Genomic DNA, 15,216 nt, shown 5'->3' on the forward strand with positions numbered 1-15,216 from the left:
CTTTCTCTTAAATCAGAGGAAATGAGAGAGGCAGCAGGGATAAAGCTGACTGAAATTGATGTAATAAACCAGAGAAACGAGATGTGGACAAAATGAAACCAAAAGTAAAATAATGCGTTGAAAACAAGAAAAAGAGAATGAGAGGGAATGCCTAGATTAATATACACACAGCTTTTTACCGATGCCAATTAAAGATTTTCAGAGAGAGCTGTTTGACTCTCAAGCTATCATCTTGTTTCAGTGATTATTAAAAACCTTGCTGTAGTTTAAAACGTTTTAGACACGTGTGTATTTTCCCTAGTCCTACGGACATATTTTTTTAGTAATAATACTCTGTGTTTTTAGAGTGCTTCTTTATTTTTCAGAGCACTTTTTTGCATATTATTTCATTTATTCTTCTCACATCGAAAGAGTTAGATAGAGCATGTTATCCTTTCTCAGAAAAAATGAGTAGGTGGGATTGGGGAGGAAAAGGAAAAGTTGTTTTCTGAGTGCCAGGCATTGAGCTACATGCTTTATGTATGTTTTCTTACTTATTTCCCATTTAACCCTGAGGTATGGATATGATCAGCTCCTTTTTACAGATCAAGAAGCTGAAATCCAGGGGGATTGGTTAATTAACTAGTAATATTCTCAGAATATTTATTTGCTAAAAAGCATATGGTATCATATTCTCGTGCTTTTGGTTGTTAGTAAAACTTTTAAAAGGCTGATTACACCAAGAAGTTACTGTCTAATAGCTCCAAATAATGTATAGCTCCAAAAGCTTTTTTATGCCTCTATATTTAGTCAGAGTAACTCTTAAGATTTTCTCTTTGCTTCTTCTGAATAGTCTGTATGTATCTATGCCAGAATGAGTCAACCTCTAAAGTGCTAGTTTGATAGAAATACAGAGACTCTCTTAAAGTGGAAATATTTTGAACTAAGTAGATGTAAATGATTGGTTAGGAAAGTGATTTAGTCTTTTCTCTTCTCTACAAAGTACATTTGGTTGATTTACTATGCTAAGTATACGCTGAAGTATGGAATCATTCTTGTGTGCCCTGATCTTGGTATACAATTTATTTTATAAATAGAAGTGTGACAACATTAAAATCATGTTTAATTAACCACAATCCCCCTACCCTTATACAACTGTTTTATTTTTGAACACTGCATTCACATGAAGAATTTCAATAAGAGTAAGCATATTATTTTAGAGTTTATTTAATATATTATTGTATAAATGTCTCATGATTTCTATAGACTTCATACTCAGAAAATATACACTTTAAAATATATATGATTTCACTTTAGGCTTACAGAAGCCCCAGAAGATAGGTTTTATTCATCTTATTCCACAGACTTGGCATCTGAGGCGTTGAGTGTTGGCGGCAGACACAGAAAGGGGCTGAGCTAGGATTCAGTCGGCTCAGGGCACCCTCCCCGATGGGTGCTCAACCACTCTGTGACAGTCCAGGCTGCCACACCTCTACCTTTAGTCTTTTATTGATCAGTTTCAAGGCAAGAAAAACATCTTTATGGCGCTTCGTAGGCCCAGTCATATCGCTCTCTGAAGGGGTTGCAAGAGTATATAATCCTTCTAGCAAAGAAGAAGGGGAACTAGCCTCAACTTCACCCTGATAACCTTGGATGTTGTTATTACTTTAAAAAGATGCTCCCCAGGCAGGTGTAAAAATCACATTGTGGGGTTGTTTTAATGTGTATTTCTTTGATTACAAATGAGGACAGGTATATATACATATTTTTTTACTCTAGTTTATCTTTTTTTTTTGAATTTTATTTTATTTTTTTATACAGCAGTTTCTTATTAGTCATCAGTTTTATACACATCAGTGTATACATGTCAATCCCAATCGCCCAATTCAGCACACCACCATCCCCACCCCCCTGTGGCTTTCCCCCCTTGGTGTCCATACATTTGTTCTCTACATCTGTGTCTCAACTTCTGCCCTGCAAACCGGTTCATCCCTACCATTTTTCTAGGTTCCACATACATGCGTTAATATACGATATTTGTTTTTCTTTTTCTGACTTACTTCACTCTGTATGACAGTCTCCAGATCCATCCACGTCTCAACAAATGACTCAATTTCGTTCCTTTTTATGGCTGAGTAATATTCCATTGTATATATATATATATATATATATATATATATATATATATATATATATATATACATACACCACAACTTCTTTATCCATTCGTCTGTCGATGGGCATTTAGGTTGCTTCCATGACCTGCCTATTGTAAATAGTGCTGCAATGAACATTGGGGTGCGTGTGTCTTTTTGAATTATGGTTTTCTCTGGGTATATATGCCCAGTAGTGGGATTGCAGGATCATATTGTAATTCTATTTTCAGTTTTTAAAGGAACCTCCATACTGTTCTCCATAGTGGCTGTATCAATTTACATTCCCACCAACAGTGCAAGAGGGTTCCCTTTTCTCCACACCCTCTTCATCATTTGCTGTTGGTAGATTTTCTGATGATGCCCATTCTAACTGGTGTGAGGTGATACCTCACTGTAGTTTTGATTTGCATTTCTCTAATGATTAGTGATGTTGAGCATCTTTTCATGTGCTTCTTGGCCATGTGTATGTCTTCTTTGGAGAAATGTCTATTTAGGTCTTCTGCCCATTTTTGGATTGGGTTGTTTGTTTCTTTAATATTGAGCTGCATGAGCTGTTTATATATTTTGGGGATTATTCCTTTGTCCACTGATTCGTTTGCAAATATTTTCTCCCATTCTGAGGGTTGTCTTTTCGTCTTGTTTATGGTTTCCTTTGCTGTGCAAAAGCTTTGAAGTTTCATTAGGTCCCATTTGTTTATTTTTGTTTTTATTTCCATGACTCTAGGAGGTGGATCAAAAAAGATCTTGCTGTGATTTTATGTCAAAGAGTGTTCTTCCTATGTTTTCCTCTAAGAGTTTTATAGTGTCTGGTCTTACATTTAGGCCTCTAATCCATTTTGACTTTATTTTTGTGTATGGTGTTAGGAAGTGTTCTAATTTCATTCTTTTACATGTAGCTGTCCAGTTTTCTCAGCACCACTAATTGAAGAGACTGTCTTTTCTCCATTGTATATCCTTGCCTCCTTTGTCATAGATTAGTTGACCTTAGGTGTGTGGGTTTATCTCTGGGCTTTCTATCTTGTTCCATTGATCTATGTTTCTGTTTTTGTGCCAGTACCATATTGTCTTGATTACTGTAGCTTTGTAGTATAGTCTGAAGTCAGGGAGTCTGATTCCTCCAGCTCCGTTTTTTTCCCTCAAGACTGCTTTGGCTATTCGGGGTCTTTTGTGCCTCCATACAAGTTTTAAGATGTTTTGTTCTAGTTCCGTAAAAAATGCCATTGGTAATTTGATAGGGATTGCATTGAATCTGTAGATTGCTTTGGGTAGGATAGTCATTTTCACAATATTGATTCTTCCAATCCAAGAACATGGTATATCTCTCCATCTGTTGGTATCATCTTTAATTTCTTTCATCAGTGTCTTATAGTTTTCTGCATACAGGTCTTTTGTCTCCCTAGGTAGGTTTATTCCTAGGTATTTTATTCTTTTTGTTGCAATGGTAAATGGGAGTGTTTCCTTAATTTCTCTTTCAGATTTTTCATCATTAGTGTATAGGAATGCAAGAGATTTCTGTGCATTAATATTGTATCCTGCAACTTTACCAAATTCATTGATTAGCTCTAGTAGTTTTCTGGTGGCATTTTTAGGATTCTCTATGTATAGTATCGTGTCATCTGCAAACAGTGACAGTTTTACTTCTACTTTTCCAATTTGTATTCCTTTTATTTCTTTTTCTTCTCTGATTGCCATGGCTAGGACTTCCAAAACTATGTTGAATAATAGTGGTGAGAGTGGACATCCTTGTCTTGTTCCTGATCTTAGAGGAAATGCTTTCAGTTTTTCACCATTGAGAATGATGTTTGCTGTGGGTTTGTGGTATATGGCCTTTATTATGTTGAGGTAGGTTCCCTCTATGCCTAGTTTCTGGAGAGTTTTTATCAGAAATGGGTGTCGAATTTTGTCAAAAGCTTTTTCTGCATCTATTGAGATGATCATATGGTTTTTATTCTTCAATTTGTCAATATGGTGTATCACATTGATTGATTTGCGCATATTGAAGAATCCTTGCATCCCTGGGATAAATCCCACTTGATCATGGTGTATGATCCTTTTAATGTGTTGTTGGATTCTGTTTGCTAGTATTTTGTTGAGGATTTTTGCATCTATATTCGTCAGTGATATTGGTCTGTAATTTTCTTTTTTTGTGGTATGTTTGTCTGGTTTTGGTATCAGGGTGATGGTGGCCTCATAGAATGAGTTTGGGAGTGTTCCTTCCTCTGCAGTTTTTTGGAAGAGTTTGAGAAGGATGGGTGTTAGCTCTTCTCTAAATGTTTGATAGAATTCACCTGTGAAGCCATCTGGTCCTGGACTTTTGTTTGTTGAAGATTTTTAATCACAGTTTCAATTTCATTACTTGTGATTGGTCTGTCATATTTTCTATTTCTTCCTGGTTCAGTCTTGGAAGGTTATACCTTTCTAAGAGGACAGGTATATTTTTGAAACATTTGTTAATTTGTTTTTCCTCTTATATGTAAATTGTGGTTAATATACTTTGCCCATTTATTTACTGGGGTCAATTTTTTTAATGAATTTGACTGATCTTTTATATTTTATACATAATGATCCTCATATTTCAGAGCTGATTAAAACATTATCCCAGCCTGTGGTTGACTTTGTGATTTTTTTGTAGCTACATTTAAAAAGGATAGCTCCATGATTTAAATGATCAATTTTGTGGCACTGCCAGATGACTCAGTGGTGATTTTATTACACAGTATTATTTATCAAAACTAACTGAAGTTGATCATTTGAAGTTAATTAAGGGTGAACTTCCTCAACTCTAACAGGTCAAGCTCAAGCTTGGGTGGAATACGGAACATACTTCTGCCATTTTTTGTCCCTGAAACCAGAGGCCCTTAAATAGAATCATGTAACAAGTAAGCATATATAGCCTCTGTGTTTTTCTTTAAAAATAATAACTTACATTTATTTTAACAGAAACCTGCATAGCTATCTCTGATTTTTATGTTTTTAGCTGTAAAAACATTTTAAAGCAAAGAACAGAAACAGTATTTCATTCAGGTCAACATGACTGGCCTGAAAGCTTAGATCGTGTTAACTCAGATTGAGTCTTCACTTCCCTCTCCCTGTACTTTCCCGAAATGGAAAAGAAAAATTTTCTGTAATCTTACTAGGTAGTCAGACAGCCTCTGGGGACTACACATGATCGTTCTCCCCTAATTATATAGGCTTTCTGATGTGGAAATACCATGTATATCAGAGTTATTTTTCCTAATTTAATATAATCTCTGCCTACATACCTTATATATGTGCATTTTAGCAAGCAACCTTTTCCCCCTGCCCCGCCCTCCCCACATTGAATCTTTTAAGACTCAGTCACCGAGGTTTTTTATTTTTGTTTTCATTTTGGTTTACAGACCTGATCATGGGTAGTTAACAGGGCCCAGGAGCACACCCATGGGGTGAAGAGAAATGGCCTGACCGGAAGGTGTTACTCTCCCCAGCCAAGTTCCCCCTCCCTCCACACCTCCACCACACACAAACCCCCTGTTTTGTGAAGGTTCACCCCTGGATTATTCTCAGTTCTCCAGGGTCCCTAAGAGCAACACCGGCAGCTGGGCTCTAGCCATAACTGCACCAGGGATGAATCACAGTCCCTGTCTTTTTCCTTTTTAAGGTAGGAGAATCTGTGTCTGTGGCCGTCTTGAAAGTTTTCTTTTTTTTGTTTATTTGTTTGTTTTTTCTTCTTTTTTGTTTATTTGTTTGTTTTTTCTGCAAATCTAAGCATAAAAAAGAAATCAGGAAAATAAAACATTTCTAGAGCAGCACCTGTACTTGGTGGGGTTTCAGGCAATCATTGGCCACCGTTAGCGTTTGCCCAGCCACTCTTCCTTTCCAGAGAAGTGGCTGGAAGCAGGGGCCTCTTATTTCTCTTGGAGACCATGAGCTTCTTACCAAAGCTCTGAACCCAACACTGGGTTATGTACTCTTAGAACATCTGAAGGGCTTGCTGAGGCAAAGTTAAAGAAATACAAGTTAGTTGGTACAGGTTATATTTTACTTCCAACGGATGCTACAAAATTGTTCAAAGCACAGTAGCTTCAGAAAACAGGATATCCTTGAACCATGAAGTTAATTTGACCCATGTGGTGTCCAGACTACCAAGGAATCGTACTGAGGCAGGTTTACTGCCAATGTTCATTTCCCAACCGCTCCCGCTGCCGCCCCGTATTCTGATATGCTGCACTCTGTAATCTATTTATCCTTTGGCCTTCCGTTTGCAATTTTGATATCTTCACAGATACTTTTCTTCCTGAAATGTGTCAATGAGCTGACTGTATACCTGGGGCTTGAAATGTCTCTTTAAAATTCTCAACATTCGCCTATCAAAGCAGCTTACAAAGCCCTTCTTTGAGAAATAGGAGTCGGAAACTGTGTCCTCTGCTGGGTGGTGCATCTTCCTTTTAAAGAAAGCCAATTTATTTTAAACCAATGCATTGTTTATATTTTTAAAAACTCACCTGCTCTTCTTCTTACATGAAGGGAGGGGGAGCCATTTATTGTAAAGACCCAGAAAAACGCTATGGGAGGAAAAAGGGGTTTAACTCATAATTCTTCAGCTTTGAATTTGGCAGCCAAATACTTGTCATATTAAGATAGTGGCTACGTTCTCTTGACTGCATTCCAGCTTCTCATGCTCAGGGAAGACCTCTTCAGCAGTGCTTGGCAATTTGGGTAGAAGACCAGAACTATCGACTCATCTTCTCTGAGGTCAAGTAGATAAGAGCATTTTCTGTCACAGGTGTTCTTCAAAACAATTAAGCTCAAGGGTCACTGGAATATAAAATGAATGCCACATTGATTTAATTGTTAGAAGCTTTTAAACGGAATGGAGGAAGGGCCTTTGTTTCATGAGTTCAGTCATTCATTAAGTAAACATTTAGTACATGCCTGTCGCATGCCCCCAGTGAAAGAAGCATCTTTCTGACACTCCACTCTTGCTGCACCAGAGGAATCAAACCACTGTGGCTGCCATTTCCTGAGCTCATACCAAGGACTCCCCACATACAATTTTATTTAATATTCTGTACAGTCTGTCCAGGTGGGTGTTATGACCCTCATTTTACACACCAGGGAGCTGAGTCTTACACAGCTTACCTCTCTCAAGCTGGTAACAGTGGAGCTGGGTTTGGTCCTACTTGGCCTAACTCCGAGTTTGAGCCTGGAATCACTTTAGGTCCCTGACAAGTTCTCCTTCAAAAGAATACTGAGAATGGAATAAACATAAGATGGTCGAAACTGAGGAAATCAAGGAAAGTGCAAACTAAAGTCACTTGATGGCCTTTCCTGTCTGTTTGATTGTGGCTGCGGATTTATTTTTAAGTCATGTTATTTCACCCTGTTGTTGCCTGTTTATTTACTAAGTCATCACTCTTTAATTTAAAATTGTAGTACATGTATTGTTCTAGGCCTCTGGTCATCAGTCGCCACTGGTCTCTAACACCTTGCAGCTTCTCAGGGCTTAGGGAAACCTGACCCACCTCCCCCAAGGAGCCCTCCTGGATCACTCAGCCTTTTACCACATGCTCCTCCTGAACTATTTTCCCCTTCACGACCAGGGCGGGCCCTCTCTCCTCCACTGATTTTGTATCCTCTCTGGTGCCTTGTGCATGGTATGTTCCTAATAAATATTTGCTAATATTTGCTAATAAATATTTGCCGTAGGAACACTACTTAACTGCTTTTGAGCAATCACAGAGGTGAAAAGGGCTGAATAGATTCATGGTGTGTCAAGTTCTCTGAGAATAGTAAGACCTTGGCAGGTGGAAAGGCTCTACCAAAAATCACTGTCAGTTTGTTGATCCCCCAAAGGGACTGGCCTGGTAGAAATGAAGTCCATGGTTCATAAAGACCAGATAAATGTTTTATATGGAAAATAAATTAGCAAATTCACTGTCAAATTCCAAATGGCCAGGAAGAACTGAAAGTCACAGTTTAACTTCCTTAAAAATCCTGTCACCAGCAGCCAGATGACAGAACCTGTCAGAAAAACCACGTGTCGCTTTGGAAACAGATTGCTCTCTGATACACGGCATTCTTTCCTGGGCCCATCCCTGAAGACTGGAAGAAGAGTGAAATCTCGCAAAACCATTTGTCATTTGACTGTACAAAAGTTTCCCTTTAATTCTGAGGGTATTTTGAAGTTAGGTAGATTTCCATCTATGAAGAGGAGTGTCTGTCATGGGAGTCTTTTATAGGAAGTAAAATATATTTGAAAATTAACTCCGATTACATCATTTCATGTAATTTGGGGTTTTGCTCATGGCAGACATGTTATGAGTCAGATAGTGCAGACAGAGCTCATTTCTTTGTCATAAAGACTTCCCAAATCTGGCCCTAACTGCTAAGCGTATCACTATTTAATCAACATAATGGGGAAGTAAGAATTGCCGCACTAAAAATATGTCAAAATATTCCAAGAGGCTGATAGAGCAGTGATGAGAGAAAGAAAACAGTATGCTGGTAGAATGAAATGCCGGGTGGAATAAATGAAACTTGCTCACAACCCATCTGTTCAACAACAGGCATCTATTGGGCACCTCCTATTTGCCAGTTGCTATGGTAGGTGCAAAGAAGCAATATGAAGTTGATCGACTGATTGATTCTTGGTGATGTTTTCTTTCTTTTCTTCTTTCTTGGCTGCGTTGGGTCTTCGTTGCTCCTCGTGGGCTTTCTCTAGTTGCAGTGAGCGGGGGACTACTCTTCGTTGAGGTGTGCAGGCTTCTCATTGCGGTGGCTTCTCTTGTTGCGGAGCACGGGCTCTAGGCGTGTGGGCTTCAGTAGTTGTGGCGCATGGTCTCAGTAGTTGTGGTGCATGGGCTTAGGTGCTCCTAGGCATGTGGGATCTTCCCGGACCAGGGATCGAACCCGTGTCCTCTGCATTGGCAGGAGGATTCTTAACCACTGCGCCACCAGGGAAGTCCGCAGTATGAAGTTGATGTAGCTGCTGTTCCCAAGAAGATGGTGGTCAGCAGAGCACGCCCTGCGTCGTGAGAAGCGCTTTGATGGATGTAAGTGCCCCACGGTCCTTTAAGTGTTCCCTAAATTCACTTCTGGAAAATCAACTTCCTTGAGTCCCTCATTCATGATACCTCACGCTGAAAAATCACATGCAAATAGAATATTGATCCTTTTAGTGCCGAAGAAACGGCACCTGGTGTCTCTGAGCAGCCCTATTTACTAAACGGAGCCCTACATTTTGGGTTTTTTGCTCAAATGAAACATCAGCTTACTATGGCTCATGGGTGAAACTCAAGGGGGACAAATGTCCAACTTAAAAATAAAACCTTACTAATACAAAAGAAAGCAGGGCATGATAAAAAGAATATAGGTATTAGAGGCCGACAGATCTAGGCGCAAATCCTTGCCTCAGCTGCGTGACAGAGGGTGGATTTCTCAGCCGGGCACATAGTAATTTGTAGCTAATGTTATTGATGATTGTATTATTAGTAATGAAAGCACTTAATTTATAGGAGCAACTGCCCCCAGAAGGAAGGGACTCAAACCGCTCTGATGGTACGTCTGGGGGCTCGCAGGGAAGCAGCAGCGCTGTGAGTGATTTGGAAGAAAGGATTTATTACAGAGATTAGACAATGGCAGTCTGCTGCCACCCGAGCCTGCGGCGACCCCGAAGTCCATGAGGTGGGCAGGGCTGGCAGTTGGGAAGAAAATCTGGAGGCAGATGGGAGAGAGTGAGGACTGACTGGAACCCACAGGGCTCTGGAATCTGCATTCTCTCTCGCTGATGGAAACCTTGAGTCCCAGGAGGCCTGCAGAGGAGCTGGTCCTGCATGCACAGCTGCCCAGGCCCCAGAGGAGTGAGGCAGGAGCTGCAGGAGCTCAGTGGGAGCCGCAGGAGCTGCCGGCCAGGGGCTGCTCCACCCTGACAGGCCGGGCAAGCCAGCAGGTCACAGGCAGGCACTGCAGGGCCTCCGCTGTCCTACCCTGAACTTCAGAGTGTCCTGGCTGCCACTTCGCTCCTGCCTTCCAAGTCCAGTGCAAATTTCTCCTGGCCAAATCTCCTTGCTGGGAAGAGGGTTCAGGGGGACAGTTTCAGCTTAACTCAGTTGACACAGAACAAACCTCCCCAGGTGGGAAACGTGCGTTGCCCTGCGGCTGCAGAACGGGCTTCTCCGCCTTCCTCCGGTTTCCTGTCCCTCCTCACTCTGCCCCCATCCCCCCCACCCCAACCCCGACCCTTCACACTTTCACAGGTCTCTGTGGAGGACTCACTTTGTTCCAGGGACTACATTAGATTCAAGGGATAAGATTGTGAGAGAAAACAGCTGTGGTGCCTACCCTCGTGACTTACCATTGAAGGGTGAGAGACATTAATTGTATAACCACACACCTAAATGTAAAATTTCAACTATGGTTAATGCCAAGGAAGAGAGGGTACATGGTCTCTTGAAAAGGCACAAAAGGAGGATTTCCCCTAACCTAACAAAAACACCTGAAAACTCAGTGATTAAAGTATCACTTCTCTAAAACCTCCAGATTTATCTAAAAGTGCTGATAATGCTATTGATTCTCATCGACTCCTAAGGCCAGTCTCAGACCACCACCATCACCGATACACAGCCATCATAGTGGACCAGAATAAGGGACGCCGAAGATGATATCAAGATCTGGAGAGGTTTCTCGAAGTTGTGTTATTTGGCAAGCTAACTTTTTAGGGAATTCCAGTTCATGTACCTACAGAAAGCTGAGTCACCGAGAAGGGGACTGGAATGGAAATTTCATGTAGCACCCCCACCCCCGCCATGTTGCTTACCCAAGGTGCCAGTAGGACATCCCATTGACTGAATCATTTTGCAATGGTAAGACCTGGTACAACTCAGATTACTGTACAAAAGTGGCACCTCAGTTGCTAAATGGACAATTTAAATATGCGCCAACTTTTTGCAAATGATGAACTACTTTTTCCAAGGTAGCATCCAAGTACTGACATAATGCATGTCAGCAACTTGTTTTTCTTGTTCTCTAACTGCAGCACCAGGCATAGTCCCTGCCTCATGGTAGGTGCTCAGTATGTGTCCTGGTAAGCTCGGGCTGCTATAACAAAATACCATATTCTGGGTGGCTTATAAACAACAGGAATTTATTTCTCACAGTTCTGGGGGCTGGCAAGTCCAAGATCCAGGTGTTGGCACATTCAGTGCCTGGTGAGAGTCCACTTACAGGTTCTCACTGTAACCTAATAGGGAGGAAGGGGTGAGGGATCTCTCTGGGGTCTCTTCTGTAAGGGCACTAATCCCATTCATGAGGGCTTCACCCTCATGACCTAATCGTCTCCCAAAGGCCCCACCTCCAAATACCACCACATTGGGGATTAGGTTTCAACATATGAATCTGGGGGGGGAGGGACACAAACATTCTACAGCAGTAAGTATTAGCTGAATGAATGAATCCATCCAATGATTGGTTGGATGGCAGGGTCTGCCTGGCATGTCAGGTTGCTAAACTGTAGCAAGTGTTTCACCTTCCTCCAAAAATAGGAAGAGTATAAAAGTTTTCATACTTGAGTCAGGACTAGCCCAAATCAAGATCTTTCTGTGTCTGGGAACTACCTTTGCCCTGATTACTAATTTGTCTTTGACCTTCAGCTCTATAGTAGCCTTTGGGTTCTCTAGACCTGGGTGGGGAGAGTTGTCCAGTGTTGACTCACCCCTTAATCACCACCTCTGATTCTTGTAAGCCCCCCAGCCTAGCTTGTCCCTTTGGTTTGCCCTGCACTCAGTTTGCAGAGATTCAGCTTTCTGTTTCTTGATTTTTGTTTTATCTCTGATTTTACTCCTGCTGCCCATTCCCCATTGACTACAGTTGTCAAACTTCCAGCATATGAGGACCAGTGTACCAGCTGAGGGCCAGCAGGCTGAAACACCACGTGTGGGTTGCCCGATGTCCACAAGGCGGCCACCAGCATGGTAGGTGCTGCCGAATGGTGCTATCACAGACGTCCCAGGAGTGATTTTCCAGAGCTACACTAGGTGCAGAGTGAAGAGGCTAGTCCTGGTCCTTAAAGTTCTTTTGAAATTTGATGCTAATTTTGGTAATATTTTTGCTTTAAGAAGAGAGAGAACTTTTCTGATTATAAAAGTAAAACATGCTCATTATAGATCATTTGGAAAACATAAAATGTTATAAAGTCACATCATCCTTGACTTATTATCCGGAGATAATCACTGTTAACGCTTAGACTTGTTTAGATGCCACAAGGTAGGAGTCTTGCCTTTTGGTGTACATGTCATACAAGCCACGGGGACCACTTCCTTCCTAATCAAGGGCACTGCCCCTCTTGCCTCCTGCATACAGCCCCAGAGCTGGGCATTACAGTCCCCGCTGCTGTCAGAGCATCTTCCTAGAGCACGAATCTCATCTTGTCACTCCCCTGCTTAGGTCTTCCGGTTCTTGAGAGGAGGACTTGGGCAAAGTTCTGCTCAGCAGCTCACAGGTGCCTCGGTAGAAACTGGGTGAGGGCCGGGGGGCTGGGGCAGGGGTCTTTCCCAATGAGAGAACAAATGGTACCCTCCGCATCATTGCATTGTTAATCTGTCCTCATAGGACACAGGCTTCCTCTCCCAACCTGCCATATTCTCAGGGAATAACCACCTTCACATCTCACACTAGGAAATCCCCACCCAAAAGTCCCACGTGTGGAAGATTCTATGATGACACCTCCCACCCCTTAAGGCAGTGTGGGCTTTATTGCTTGTTCAGACAGCTGGAAACAGCTGTGAGTGGGGGAAGCAGAGCTGTCGGCCTGAGCAGCATATTCTCTTGTTTTGATGGTCATCACCATTGTGTTTTGTTTATAAACTGTTAGAGCCAATATAAAACACTAAATTCAAATCAACTAGAGAAGCTTCCTAGTCCAGGCAGGGATTCAGAGTCCCCACACAGAACCCTGTGTCCGGAGGGGCCTCATCTGGTCCTTGTGATGGGGACTCCTCAGCCTCCTGGTGAGGCTCCCAATGAGGCAGCACAGCCTCAGACCCAGACCTGGGTTTCCTGGCAAGTCTGTCCCCTCTCTCAAGGTCACTAGCTCAGCGTCTTCCTCTCGCCTCTGGCCTCACTCAGAATGGAAAAGAGCTGGCCAACCTCCTTCCTCCTTGAAGGTGGTTATTGAGTTCTTTTGCACCTTCCCTCTGTAGCCTGTAGCCCTTCGTCACTTACTGGGCATCTGAGGTTCCACGTCAGCATGAAAACTCATTACCTGCCCACCTGGTTCCACTGGCTCAGCTCCTTCTTGGAAGCAGGTGGCGTCTCCATGACGAATACATTAAAAAGAAAGAAAGGAAGAAAACATTCCTGGTTTGTTGTTAGACCGGCTTCTTATTAGAGACCCAGTCCTCATTCGAGGTTAAGTAAATCCTTAAACCACGTGAGGGAACTTCCTAGGCAGAAAATAATCTTTCTTGTGAGACTGTCAGAGGCAGAGATTGAAAAAGTGTACGTTGCAGGATAAATTAATTAGGAAGCTAAGGGAGATATAAATATTGCTTAGTTACGCAGATGCAGAGGTGTTTCTTCTTCCTGGGTGGCAGAAGTCTCGGATGGTGAAGGCAGGGGTGCAGAGAGCTACATTGGTGAGACCTGTGCTTCCCCCCGTCCCTCCCCCCTGGGCAGTGCTGGCCTGCAGCGGAGCTGCTGAGCTGCTCTGGGGAGGGGATGTGCATGGAATAGTGACCACTAGTAACTCAGGAAGAAACCATCGGCAATTAGTGGTGTGGGAGTGCTCGTGACAACACGAGGGCCTGGCAGAGATGTCTGAGGGGAGGGGTTTAGGGTGAAGAAAGAGCATTTCCAAATGTGGTCTCCAAGTTAAAACATTAATTTCAATGCCTTTTGATTAATTGCTACTACGTCGCTTGGGTCAGAAAGAGGATAGACTTAGAGTGAAAGGCGGAGAGAGGAGTGAGAAGTGAGGAGAGAGGGTAAAAGGACTCAGACATTTACAAAGTAAATGAAAAATTGCCGGGTGAAATTAGACCAGGCCTGCAAGGTCTTGGACTGCTGGGAAACACCAGTTCGTACCAGGTTGTTTAGGTTGTTAAAACAACTTGTCACTGGACAGGAAAGAAAGAGCTGGTTCAATTTTGGCAGCTTGATAGACTTTTTAAAAAACCTCTTTTGCAAGGTTGATTTTAACATAAATCTTGAGCAAGCAGAACATGTAAAACACCACTCAGGCCATTACAGTTATGTTAAGGTTTTATTTTCTCCCGCCAACAGGATCTCTCTCTCTGCTGATATTATATGTGTCTGCCAAAACCATATAAAAATCATTCATGGAGAAAAGTTTCCAGTGCCAGCAGCCAATCCAGTCCTTTCCCAAATCTGAAGTTTAACACTGGCCTGGAGACTGGTAGGAAATAGATGTTAGGAAAGATGCTGAGTGAGGGAAGCTTGAAGGGAAGATGAATACATTCAGTGTCCAGTGGTCCCAGCCTCAGGGGAAGGATGCAGGCCCTTCAATTATCACAGCTAAAGCTGAAAAGAGACAGAAGTTTGCGGTGTTTCTCAGTGATGTTTATCTTCTCATCTGTCAGGAGTTGTTTTCTGCCAACAAGGAGAAGCTGCTTAAAAGACCCAACCCAGGCCAACCCTGCAGTTTGCAATAATCAATACGTACATTTGCACTTTCCCCATACATTTCCGCCTACACCAGTCATCCTGTTTCTCCTCCCCCTTTTAAAATCAGGATGTATAGAGAGGGTCATAGGGAAAAAATGATTGTCTATAGTAAGTAATGGCTTTGATGAAACACACACATACACACAGACGTTTCCCGTGGCATTTAGAGTAACACAAACTTGCCTTGAGCTGGCAGTCATATTTTTATACTGTGGCGTGGGCCATATACTCAGGACCGTCGAGACAGATAAGAATTCTGAAGTCCCCGGTGATTACACTGCGAGAGGAAGCCTTTGTTTAGCTCGTGGCAATGTTCACAGGACAATGGACTGCCAGTGATATATGCAGATGTGTCCTTTTCCCATTACTGAAAGTGACCTTTATGATTAGATTGGAATAGCAACATCAATTCCTGGGTTAA

This window comes from Eschrichtius robustus, chromosome 1 (genome assembly GCF_028021215.1).
Source record: "Eschrichtius robustus isolate mEscRob2 chromosome 1, mEscRob2.pri, whole genome shotgun sequence".
Classification (NCBI taxonomy): Eukaryota; Metazoa; Chordata; class Mammalia; order Artiodactyla; family Eschrichtiidae; genus Eschrichtius; species Eschrichtius robustus.